We start from the raw sequence: 12,131 nt of genomic DNA on the forward strand, positions 1-12,131 counted from the left end.
AGATGGAGTGGAGGGTTCAGTGACTGGTACAGAAGTAACCATTGATTCAGATGGAGTGGTTGGTTCAGTGACTGCTTCAGAAGTAACCACTGATTCAGATGGAGTGGATGATTCAGTGACAGCTTCAGAAGTAACCACTGATTCAGGTGGAGTGGATGGTTCAGTGATTGGTTCTGAAGTAATCACTGATTCAGATGGAGTTGGTGGTTCAGTGCCTGGTTCTGAAGTAACGATTGATTCAGGTGGAGTGGATGGTTGAGTGACACCTTCAGAAGTAACCACTGATTCAGTTGGAGTGGATGGTTCAATGACTGGTTCTGAAGTTACCATTGATTCAGATGGACTGGTTTGCTCAGTAACTGGTTCAGTTTCAACCGGTGTTTCAGATGTGGTTGTTGGTTCACTGACTGGTAAAGAAGTAACAATTGATTCAGGTGGAGTGGATGGTTCAGTGACAACTTCAGAAGTAACCACTGATTCAGTTGGAGTGGATGGTTCAATGACTGGTTCTGAAGTAACCATTGATTCAGATGGAGTGGATAGTTCAGTGATTGGTTCTGAAGTAATCACTGATTCAGATGGAGTTGGTGGTTCAGTGCCTGGTTCTGAAGTAACGATTGATTCAGGTGGAGTGGATGGTTCAGTGATAGCTTCAGAAGTAACCACTGATTTAGATGGAGTGGATGGTTGAGTGACAGCTTCAGAAGTAACCATTGATTCTGATGGAGTGGATGGTTCAGTCACTGGTTCAGAAGTAAACTCTGATTCAGATGGAGTGGATGGTTCAGTGATTGGTTCTGAAGTAATCACTGATTCAGATGGAGTTGGTGGTTCAGTGCCTGGTTCTGAAGTAACGATTGATTCAGGTGGAGTGGATGGTTCAGTGACAGCTTCAGAAGTAACCACTGATTCAGATGGAGTGGATGGTTGAGTGACACCTTCAGAAGTAACCATTGATTCTGATGGAGTGGATGGTTCAGTCACTGGTTCAGAAGTAAACTCTGATTCAGATGGAGTGGATGGTTCAGTGACTGATTTAGAAGTAACCACTAATTCAGATGGAGTGGAGGGCTCAGTTACTGGTTCAGTATCAACTGGTGTTTCAGATGTGGTTGTTGGTTCACTGACTGGTAAAGAAGTAACGATTGATTCAGGTGGAGTGGATGGCTCAGTGACAACTTCAGAAGTAACCACTGATTCAGATGGAGTGGATGGTTCAGTGCCTGGTTCTGAAGTAACCATTGATTCAGGTGGAGTGGATGGTTCAGTGACAGCTTCAGAAGTAACCACTGATTCAGATGGAGTGGAGGGTTCAGTCACTGGTACAGAAGTAACCATTGATTCAGATGGAGTGGATGGTTCAGTGATTGGTTCTGAAGTAACCATTGATTCAGGTGGAGTGGATGGTTCAGTGCCTGGTTGTGAAGTAACGATTGATTCAGGTGGAGTGGATGGTTCAGTGACAGCTTCAGAAGTAACCACTGATTCAGTTGGAGTGGATGGTTCATTGACTGGTTCTGAAGTTACCATTGATTCAGATGGACTGGTTGGCTCAGTAACTGGTTCAGTTTCAACCGGTGTTTCAGATGTGGTTGTTGGTTCACTGACTGGTAAAGAAGTAACAATTGATTCAGGTGGAGTGGATGGTTCAGTGACAACTTCAGAAGTAACCACTGATTCAGTTGGAGTTGATGGTTCAATGACTGGTTCTGAAGTAACCATTGATTCAGATGGAGTGGATAGTTCAGTGATTGGTTCTGAAATAATCACTGATTCAGATGGAGTTGGTGGTTGAGTGCCTGGTTCTGAAGTAACGATTGATTCAGGTGGAGTGGATGGTTCATTGACAGCTTCAGAAGTAACCACTGATTCAGATGGAGTGGATGGTTCAGTGACAGCTTCAGAAGTAACCATTGATTCAGATGGAGTGGGTGGTTCATTGAATGGTTCTGAAGTAACCATTGATTCTGATGGAGTGGATGGTTCAGTCACTGGTTCAGAAGTAAACTCTGATTCAGATGGAGTGGATGGTTCAGTGACTGATTTAGAAGTAACCACTAATTCAGGTGGAGTGGAGGGCTCAGTTACTGGTTCAGTATCAACTGGTGTTTCAGATGCGATTGTTGGTTCACTGACTGGTAAAGAAGTAACAATTGATTCAGGTGGAGTGGATGGTTGAGTGACAACTTCAGAAGTAACCACTGATTCAGATGGAGTGGATGGTTCAGTGCCTGGTTCTGAAGTAACCATTGATTCAGATGGAGTGGATGGTTCAGTGCCTGGTTCTGAAGTAACCATTGATTCAGGTGGAGTGGATGGTTCAGTGACAGCTTCAGATGTAACCACTGATTCAGATGGAGTGGAGGGTTCAGTGACTGGTACAGAAGTAACCATTGATTCAGGTGGAGTGGATGGTTCAGTGCCTGGTTCTGAAGTAACCATTGATTCAAGTGGAGTGGATGGTTCAGTGCCTGGTTCTGAAGTAACCATTGATTCAGGTGGAGTGGATGGTTCAGTGCCTGGTTCTGAAGTAACCACTGATTCAGATGGAGTGGAGGGTTCAGTGACTGCTTCAGAAGTAACCATTGATTCAGATGGAGTGGATGGTTCAGTGACTGCTTCAGAAGTAACCACTGATTCAGATGGAGTGGATGGTTGAGTGACAGCTTCAGAAGTAACCATTGATTCAGATGGAGTGGGTGGTTCAGTGACTGGTTCTGAAATAACCATCGATTCTGATGAAGTGGATGGTTCAGTCACTGGTTCAGAAGTAAACTCTGATTCAGGTGGAGTTGGTGGCTCAGTTACTGGTTCAGTATCAACTGGTGTTTCAGATGCAATTGTTGGTTCAGTGACTGGTTCTGAGGTAACCATTGATTCAGATAGAGTGGATGGTTCACTGGCTGGTTCAGTTTGAAGTGGCGTTTTAGAAGCGGTTCTTGATTCAGTGACAGCTTCAGAAGTAACCACTGATTCAGATGAAGTGGATGTCTCAGTGACTGGTTCAGTTTCAACTGGTGTTTCAGATGTGGTTGTTGGTTCAGTGACTGATTCTGAAGTAACCATTGATTCAGATGGAGTAGATGAATCAGTGACTGGTTCAGAAGTAACCCCTAATTCAGATAGGGTGGATGGTTCAGTTAATAGTCCTGAAGTAACCATTGATTCAGGTGTAGTGGATGGTTCAGTGACAGCTTCAGAAGTAACCACTGATTCAGATGGAGTGGATGGTTCAGTGACGACTTCAGTAGTAACCGTTGATTCAGATGGAGTGGATGGTTCCGTCACTGGTTCAGAAGTAACCACTGATTCAGATGGAGTGGATTGTTGAGTGACAGCTTCAGACGTAACCACTGATTCAGATGGAGTGGATGGCTCAATTACTGGTTCAGTTTCAACTGGTGTTTCCGATGCGGTTGTTGGTTCAGTGACTGGTACAGAAGTAACCATTGATTCAGATGGAGTGGATGGTTCAGTGACAGCTTCAGAAGTAACCACTGATTCAGATGGAGTGGATGGTTCAATGACTGATTCTGAAGTAACCATTGATTCAGATGGACTGGTTTGCTCAGTAACTGGTTCAGTTTCAACCGGTGTTTCAGATGTGGTTGTTGGTTCACTGACTGGTACAGAAGTAACCATTGATTCAGATGGAGTGGATGGTTCAGTGATTGGTTCTGAAGTAATCATTGATTCAGATGGAGTTGGTGGTTGAGTGCCTGGTTCTGAAGTAACCATTGATTCAGGTGGAGTGGATGGTTCAGTGACAGCTTCAGAAGTAACCACTGATTCAGATGGAGTGGGTGGTTCAGTGAATGGTTCTGAAGTAACCATTGATTCAGATGGAGTGGGTGGTTCAGTCACTGGTTCAGAAGTAACCACTGATTCAGATGGAGTGGATGGCCCTGTTATTGATTCAGTATCAACTGTTGTTTCAGATGCAATTCTTGGGTCACTGACTAGTACAGAAGTAACAATTGATTCAGATGGAGTGGACGGCTCAGTGACTGATTCAGAAGTAACCATTGATTCAGATGGAGTGGGTGTTTCAGTCACTGGTTCAGTTTCAAGTGGCGTTTCAGAAGCAGTTCCTGGTTCAGTGACAGCTTCAGAAGTAACCATTGATTCAGATGGAGTGGGTGGTTCAGTGACAGCTTCAGTAGCAATCACTGATTCAGATGGAGTGGATGGCTCAGTTACTGGTTCAGTTTCAACTGGTGTTTCCAATGCAGCTGTTGGTTCAGTGACTGGTTTTGAGGTAACCATTGATTCAGATGGAGTAGATGGCTCAGTGGGTCGTTCAGTTTCAACTGGTTTTTCAGATGTAGTTGTTGGCTCAGTGACTGTTTCTGAAGCAAACATTGAATCAGATGAACTGGATGGTCCAGTGGCTGGTTCAGTTCCAAATGGTGTTTCAGATGTGGTTGTTGGTTCAGTGACTGCTTCAGTAGTTACTACTGATTCAGATGAAGTGGATGGTTCAGTTTCTAGTTCTGAAGTAACCATTGATTCAGATGGAGTGGGTGGTTCAGTAACTGGTTCAGACGTAACCACTGATTCAGATGAATTGGAATGTTCAGTGACTGGTTCAGTTTCAACTAGTGTATGAGATGGGGTTGTTGGTTCAGTGACTGAAGTAACTATTGATTCAGATGGAATGGATGGCTCAGTGACTACTTCTGAACTAACCATTGATTCAGATGGAGTAGATGGTTCCTGGAGTGTTTCAGAAGTAACTACTGATGCAGATGCCGTAGATGGTTCAGTGACAGCTTCAGAATTAACCACTGATTTGGATGTAGTAGATGGTTCAGTGGCTGGCTCAGTTTCAAGTGGTGTTTCAGATGGAGTGGATGGTTCAGTCACTGGTTCAGTTTCATTTGGTTTTTCAGATGTGGTTCCTGGTTCAGTGACTGCTTCAGAAGTAACCATTGATTCAGATGGAGTGGATGGTTCAGTGAAGGCTTCAGAAGTAACCATTGATTCAGATGGAGATGGTTGCTCAGTAACTAGTTCTGAAGTAACAATCGATTCAAATGGAGTAAATGGTTCAGTCACTGGTTCAGAAGTAATAACTGATTCAGTTGGAGTTGATGGTTCAGTGACAACTGCAGTAGTAACCACTGATTCAGATGGACTGGATTGTTCAGTGACCGGTTCAGTTTCAACTGCTGTTTCAGATGTGGTTGTTTGTTCAGTGACTGGTTCTGAAGTAACCATTGATTCAGCTGGAGTGGATGGCTCAGTGACTGGTTCTGATGTAACCACCGATTCAGATGGAGTGGATGGCTCAGTGACAGCTTCCGAAGTAACCACAGATTTAGAAGGACTGGATGGTTCAGTGACAGATTCAGAAGTAACCATCGATTCAGATGGGTTAGGTGGTTGAGGGACTGGTTCAGAAGTAACCATTGATTCAGATGGGTTAGGTGGTTGAGGGACTGGTTCAGAAGTAACCATTGATTCAGGTGGAGTTGATGGTTCAATGACTGGTTCAGAAGTAATTATGGTTTCAGATGGAGTGGATGGTTCAGTGACTGGTTCATTTTCAACTGTTCTTTCAGATGTGGTTGTTTCTTCAGCGACGGCTTCAGAAGTACCCATGGATTCAGACAGAGTGGTTAGTTCAGTGACTGGTTCAGAAGTAACCATTGATTCAGATGGAGTGGATGTTTCTGTGACTGGTTCAGCATCAGCTGTCATTTCAGACGTTGTTGTTGGTTCAATGACTGGTTCAGAAGTATCTATTGATTCAGGTTCAGTGGACGGTTCAGTGACTCGTTCAAGTGTCTCTGTGCTTTTTGGTGCACCTTTTGGTGCAGTTACATTAGTTGGTTCACCCGCTGGTTCAGGTGTTGTGGGTGGTTCAGGTGAACTCGTGGTCCTTTGCTCAGATGACGGTACTACTGTATTAATCTTTGGTCCAAATGGTTTTTGTTGCTCCTTTCCACTTCCTCCTCCTTCCGGACCTTGGCCACATTCACATGGTTTGAGCTGAATGATGTTTTTAATAAGCTGAGCACTTGGGAAGTTCATACTTATGACACCTAAGCAACCATAGTTTTTAGAGATTTTTTTATGCCAGTCCACAAAGTCGTAAAGTTGCTCATTGACATTTCGAGCCAATATTTTTGGATTGTTGAAAAGTGACGTTGATGTCTCAGTCACCACAATGTGATGTTCACAGATGTGTGACTTGATTTGCTTTAATCTCTCTTCTACATTTTTGAGCCTATTACGTTCAAAGAAATGTGAGTCATGGTTTTCTGTTCCAGCATGAAACACATCAGTCTGGAGAAAAACAATATTGCCCCTTGCGACCTTCATGTTTGGTGTCATCGTCTGTGTCCATATTTTATTTCTGAAGTTGTCAATTAATTCCTTTGTCAACTGAGCAACTTGTTTCTTGTAAAGACCATGTAATGTCACTTTCAAAATCACTGTCTCACTTTTGTGATCTCTTAAGAAATCAAGAATGTCTCTGAGGACATTATCTAATTCCGTATGCTGCCAAAACATCCAGTGACTATCCCGAATATAAACATTTTTTTGTGTAGGCAACCAAATCCCAGCATGCAAGTCAAAATATCGTACTCCCACATTAAGTTGCTGCTTCAAATTCCAAACTTGACATATAGCAAGTGGTCCTCCGTATAATGTTAAGCTCTCGTGTGTTCCAGGAATGGAGATAGCAGATAGTGGGGTCTCTTCAGGTATAGACTTCATCCAGTCAAGGTTATAAGATCTTGGATCCAGGTCTGGGTTTTCATTGAAACCTAACCATGAACCTGAGCAGGAGGTTATTCTGGTGAGAGGAAGACATTTTTACTTCTATTTTTAATTCTTTCATCGTTCTTTCAAAGTCAAAAAAGCAATTCTAATTGTTTATTTCTACAACAAGAAAAAGGAAGACAGAAATATTTGCCAAATACTCTTTCCCATCACAATAAGTCAGTCTTAAAAGTAAAGCAATTATAAACTATTATTATAAAATCAATAATATTGTCTTACTTACATAGAGAAAAAGGAGAGAAAATTATAGATCCCCATAATCTGGTTGTTCCATCAAGCTCAGGAATTTAGGATTTGTCCAAATTTCTTTCCAATGCGTTTACATTTTTTTCTCACCAGCCAATTTGTAAAAGAATTTACAAAACTCCAAAACGCTTTTACATTTAGCTCCGGACATGGCTGTGACAATAGACAATGGTCTCTGGTAAAGTGAGCTGCTGTAACAGTGAACATAAAGATAACCTTTGATTTGCATGTTTCTGTTCTCTAATCTTTTATTTGGAGTAGTGTAGGAGAGAGAAAGAGAGACACTGAGACAAATGGAGAGTGAGACGTTGTAAAAGAGGTGTGCAGGCCATGTTGTAGCAGTTTATTTAGTAAAATATGACTTTGAAGACAGTCAGGGAGGTGATGAGTCAGCTCAAATGGCTATCCTTTACATATTTTGCATAGACTACATATCTACATGCACTACATGTAAGAGTATTCCTTCACCGAATATCTGTTTTTAGGCATCCCCTACGTTCTTTAGCTGGAACACCTTAATAGTTTTGGATTCAGCCTGTGAGTTATATAAGGAAATCTTCAATGATTGGTTCATCATTTCACCCACACTCATCAAAGCCACAACACTGTGCTAATGGGGAGATCAATATAAGAATACAATTACATGAAAAGTGGGATACAGTTGTCTTAACTGTAAATTGGAGCTCTAAACATCAGCCAGGTCACTTGATGAACATAGTTTTAGAATGTTGAATTCAGCCTCTCCTTTAAACCTTTATTCTGTTTAATGACATCAAAAGGACAATGCCTTTTCTTTTTGCTCCGTCCTTTAGGGGTCATCTGCTTCCATCTCACCCTATCCCTCCTCTTTCACACCAGGCTCTCGTCCACCTGCTCTCCACTATCAATATAGATCACAATGTTGTCTGCAAACATTACAGACCACAGAGACTCCTGCCTGATTTAATCTGTCAACTCATCAAATCTTATTTGACTGAATGTTCTGTATATTCTGTTTTTTATTAACCTTAACCACTGAAATTAAAGTTAACTTAGGTAGTGCTTCAAAAAAATTACAAAAAATGCCTAGATGGGATTTAGTGTGGCTGCTGAGTACCTGGAAGTGTTTCTAGAAGAATTGTGGTAAGAGTCATCAATATGAATTTAAGACAATGATTTTCTTTATTCAAACTTAACAAACAACTTTGTCACATAAATTATTTAATTGGTAGGGCACTCAGAATAAAAGGACTTAAATCAGGGCTAAAAGTTTTCAGCCCTGATTTAAATGAAGATTACTACAGGTGTTCAGGAAGTTCAGGGGAGCATGACTACTCAAATCAGCTGCAGAGACATATATCAGCATCAGCAATTGGATTAGAGATACATACAGCAGAGTCAATTTTCAATAAACCTTTACTTCACCATAAAGACACGATAAATATCTAATCTAATCTAATCTAATCTAATCTAATCTAATCTAATCTAATCTAATCCAACAGTTTAGCTTCATTCTTTTAAGCAAAGTTTTAAAGTCTAATGTGGAATGTGGTGACCATTTAAAATTTGAGGCATTTTCTCATATTGATATTATTTATTTAGACTATGTTAATACTGTTTTTTTCATAAATGTAGAAACATATAAAAGCATATCTTTCTCATATTTAGAACCCTTAGCCAGTGAATCTTTCCATGAAAACTTAGTTTTCATGCACATGATACTGGGTACAACAATTACCTGAGTATCACATATTAGTTAAAATGACATAAAACAGAGTAAAGCTTCTATTCCTAATATTTATGATTATCTAACTAGTAGATTTTGGAAATTTTTCAAGCGTTTTATGATCTAAATTATATAAATTAAGAAAAGCTATCATATTCATGTCATAAATCATATTTCTTTATCATTTTTTATGTTCTGCTACTCGTTATTATTTATATTCACAGTCACAGCTAATTATTTTGGTATTTTTTGTTTTCCTTTCAATGAATGACTAAAATTATGGTAAAAAATGGTTTGATAATCATAGCTGAATCCCAATGTTTAAATTAATAATCAAACAAGATGGAGAAAACTCTTCAGTTTTAAAACCCCAAAAGGTTGATTCTGTTCATCTGGATGTAGCGTTTCCAGCGGGAGAAACGTCTTGTCACTCATCCAAGTTACAAACCATATGTCCAGATGAACAGAATCAATCTTTTGGGATTTATCTACCTGGATGATTGAGCATGCATCAAAACATTCAGTTTTAAAAGTTGAAACCAGGCAATGTTTGGCATTCCTGCTGGGAAAACTTCAGTTTACTAACTTTAATATCACATAAGTAAACAGAAGAGAAAAATAACTGGCAATCACTGCTACAATTCAATAAATAAAAGTGAAATTCTTCTCCATTATTAATAGGTCTGTTTCTCGCTCAAAAGTTGGCTTAACAGAGAAAAAACTTGGGTCCTCGTTAAATTTCTCAAACATTTGTTTTGTGGTAAAGTTTTCATTTGCTGTGTGTTAATATGAAGCAGTTGGGCTTTAATCTACTCAAATTATTGTCTCAGATTGAGTTTGGGGGCTTTGAACCACTTTCTTATGCAGGAGAAGATCTATGGTTGTTTTTTGGTTTTTTTGGGGGGGGGGGGGGGGGTTGTGACTTGACAACACAATATTTTCAATTATAATTGAGTAAGTAAAACCCATAATGCTTGTGATTTTCTTTTCGCTCTGGCTTAAGACTCTTTAGGAGGATCCCAAAAACTCCACATTTATCCAGACTTAAGATAGTGGTTCAGGTGCAGCAGTTCCTTCAGTTGCATCTGGTTGTTTGGGTGTAGTGGATGGTTCAGGTATTGGTTCAGGTCCAGCCGTGGGTTCAGATGCAGCTGTTGGTTCAGGTGCAGTGGATGGTTCAGATGCAGCTGTTGATTCAGGTGCAGCTTTTGGTTCAGGTGCAGTGGATGGTTCAGGTATTGGTTCAGGTGCAGCCGTGGGTTCAGATGCAGCTGTTGGTTCAGGTGCAGCTGTTGGTTCAGCTGCAGTGGATGGTTCAGGTATAGGTTCAGGTGCAGCCGTGGGTTCAGATGCACCTGTTGGTTCAGATGCAGCTGTTGGTTCAGGTGCAGCCGTGGGTTCAGATGCAGCTGTTGATTCAGGTGCAGCTGTTGGTTCAGGTGCAGTCATCGGTTCAGATGCAGCTGTTGATTCAGGTGCAGCTGTTGGTTCAGATGCAGCTGTTGGTTCAGGTGCAGTGGATGGTTCAGGTATTGGTTCAGGTGCAGTTGTGAGTTCAGGTGCAGCTGTTGGTTCAGGTACTGGTTCAGATGCAGCTGTTGGTTCAGTTGTTGTGGATGGTACAGGTACTGCTTCGGGTGTAACTGTTTGTTCAGGTGCACCTGTTGGTTCAGGTGCAGTGGATGGTTCAGGTATTGGTTCAGGTGCAGCTGTTGGTTCAGGTGTAGCTATTGGTTCAGTTACTGGTTCATGTGCAGCTGTTGGCTCAGGTGCAGTGGATGGTTCAGGTGCAACTGTTGATTCAGGTATTGGTTCAGGTGTAGCTGTTGGTTCAGTGACTGGTTCAGGTGCAGTTGATAGTTCAGGTACTGGTTTAGATACAGCTGTTGGTTCAGGTGCAGTGGATGGTTCAGGTACTGGTTTAGATACAGCTGTTGGTTCAGGTGCAGTGGATGGTTCCGGTACTGGTTTAGATACAGCTGTTGGTTCAGGTACTGGTTCGGGTGCAGCTGTTGGTTCAGGTACTGGTTTAGGTGCAGCTGTTGGTTCAGGTGCAGTGGATGGTTCAGCTACTGGTTCAGGTGTAACTGTTGGTTCAGGTGCAGCTGCTGGTTCAGGTGTTGTGGGTGGTTCAGGTACTGGTTCTGGTGCAGCTGTTGGTTCAGGTACTGGTTTAGGTGCAGCTGTTGGTTCAGGTGCAGTGAATGGTTCAGGTGTTGTGGGTGGTTCAGGTACTGGTTCGGGTGCAGCTGTTGGTTCGGGTACTGGTTTAGGTGCAGCTGTTGGTTCAGGTGCAGCTGCTGGTTCGGGTGTTGTGGGTGGTTCAACTACTGGTTCTGGTGCAGTGGATGGTTCAGGTACTGGTTCAGGTGTAACTGTTGGTTCAGGTGCAGCTGCTGGTTCAGGTGTTGTGGGTGGTTCAGGTACTGGTTCAGGTGCAGCTGTTGGTTCAGGTACTGGTTCAGGTGCAACTGTTGGTTCAGCTACTGGTTCAAGTGTAACTGTTGATTCAGGTGCAGCTGCTGGTTCAGGTGTTGTGGGTGGTTCAGGTACTGGTTCGGGTGCAGCTGTTGGTTCAGGTACTGGTTTAGGTGCAGCTGTTGGTTCAGGTGCAGTGGATGGTTCAGCTACTGGTTCAGGTGTAACTGTTGGTTCAGGTGCAGCTGCTGGTTCAGGTGTTGTGGGTGGTTCAGCTACTGGTTCTGGTGCAGTGGATGGTTCAGGTACTGGTTCATGTGCAGCTGTTGGTTCAGGTGCAGTGGATGGTTCAGCTACTGGTTCAGGTGCAGCTGTTGGTTCAGGTGCAGTGACTGGTTGAGGTGCACCTTTTGGTGCTGGTGCTTTAGTTGGTTCAGTTGCTGGTTCAGGTTGTTGTGGTGATTCAGGTGAACTGGTGGTATGCTGCTCAGATGATGGTGATTCTGTATTAATCTTTGGCCCAAATGGTTTTTGTTGCTCCTTTCCACTTTTTCCTCTTCCTGGTCTTTGGCCACATTCACATGGTTTGAGCTGAATGATGTTTTTAATAAGCTGAGCACTTGGGAAGTTCATACTTATGACACCTAAGCAACCATAGTTTTTAGAGATTTTTTTATGCCGGTCCACAAAGTTGTAAAGCCACTTGTTAACATTTTGAGCAAACATTTTTGGACTGTTAAAAAGTGACGTTGATGTCTCAGTTACCACAATGTGATGTTCACAGATGTGTGACTTGATTTGCTTTAGTCTCTGTTCTACATTTTTGAGCCTATTACGTTCAAAGAAACGTGAGTCATGGTTTTCTGTTCCAGCATGAAACACATCAGTCTGGAGAAAAACAATATTGCCCCTTGCGTCCTTCATATTTGGTGTCATCGTCTGTGTCCATATTTTATTTCTGAAGTTGTCA

The sequence above is a fragment of the Mchenga conophoros genome, linkage group LG22 (assembly GCF_057382185.1).
Source record: "Mchenga conophoros isolate Kocher_MC1m ecotype Shallow Benthic linkage group LG22, M_conophoros_male_GT1.1, whole genome shotgun sequence".
Classification (NCBI taxonomy): domain Eukaryota; kingdom Metazoa; phylum Chordata; class Actinopteri; order Cichliformes; family Cichlidae; genus Mchenga; species Mchenga conophoros.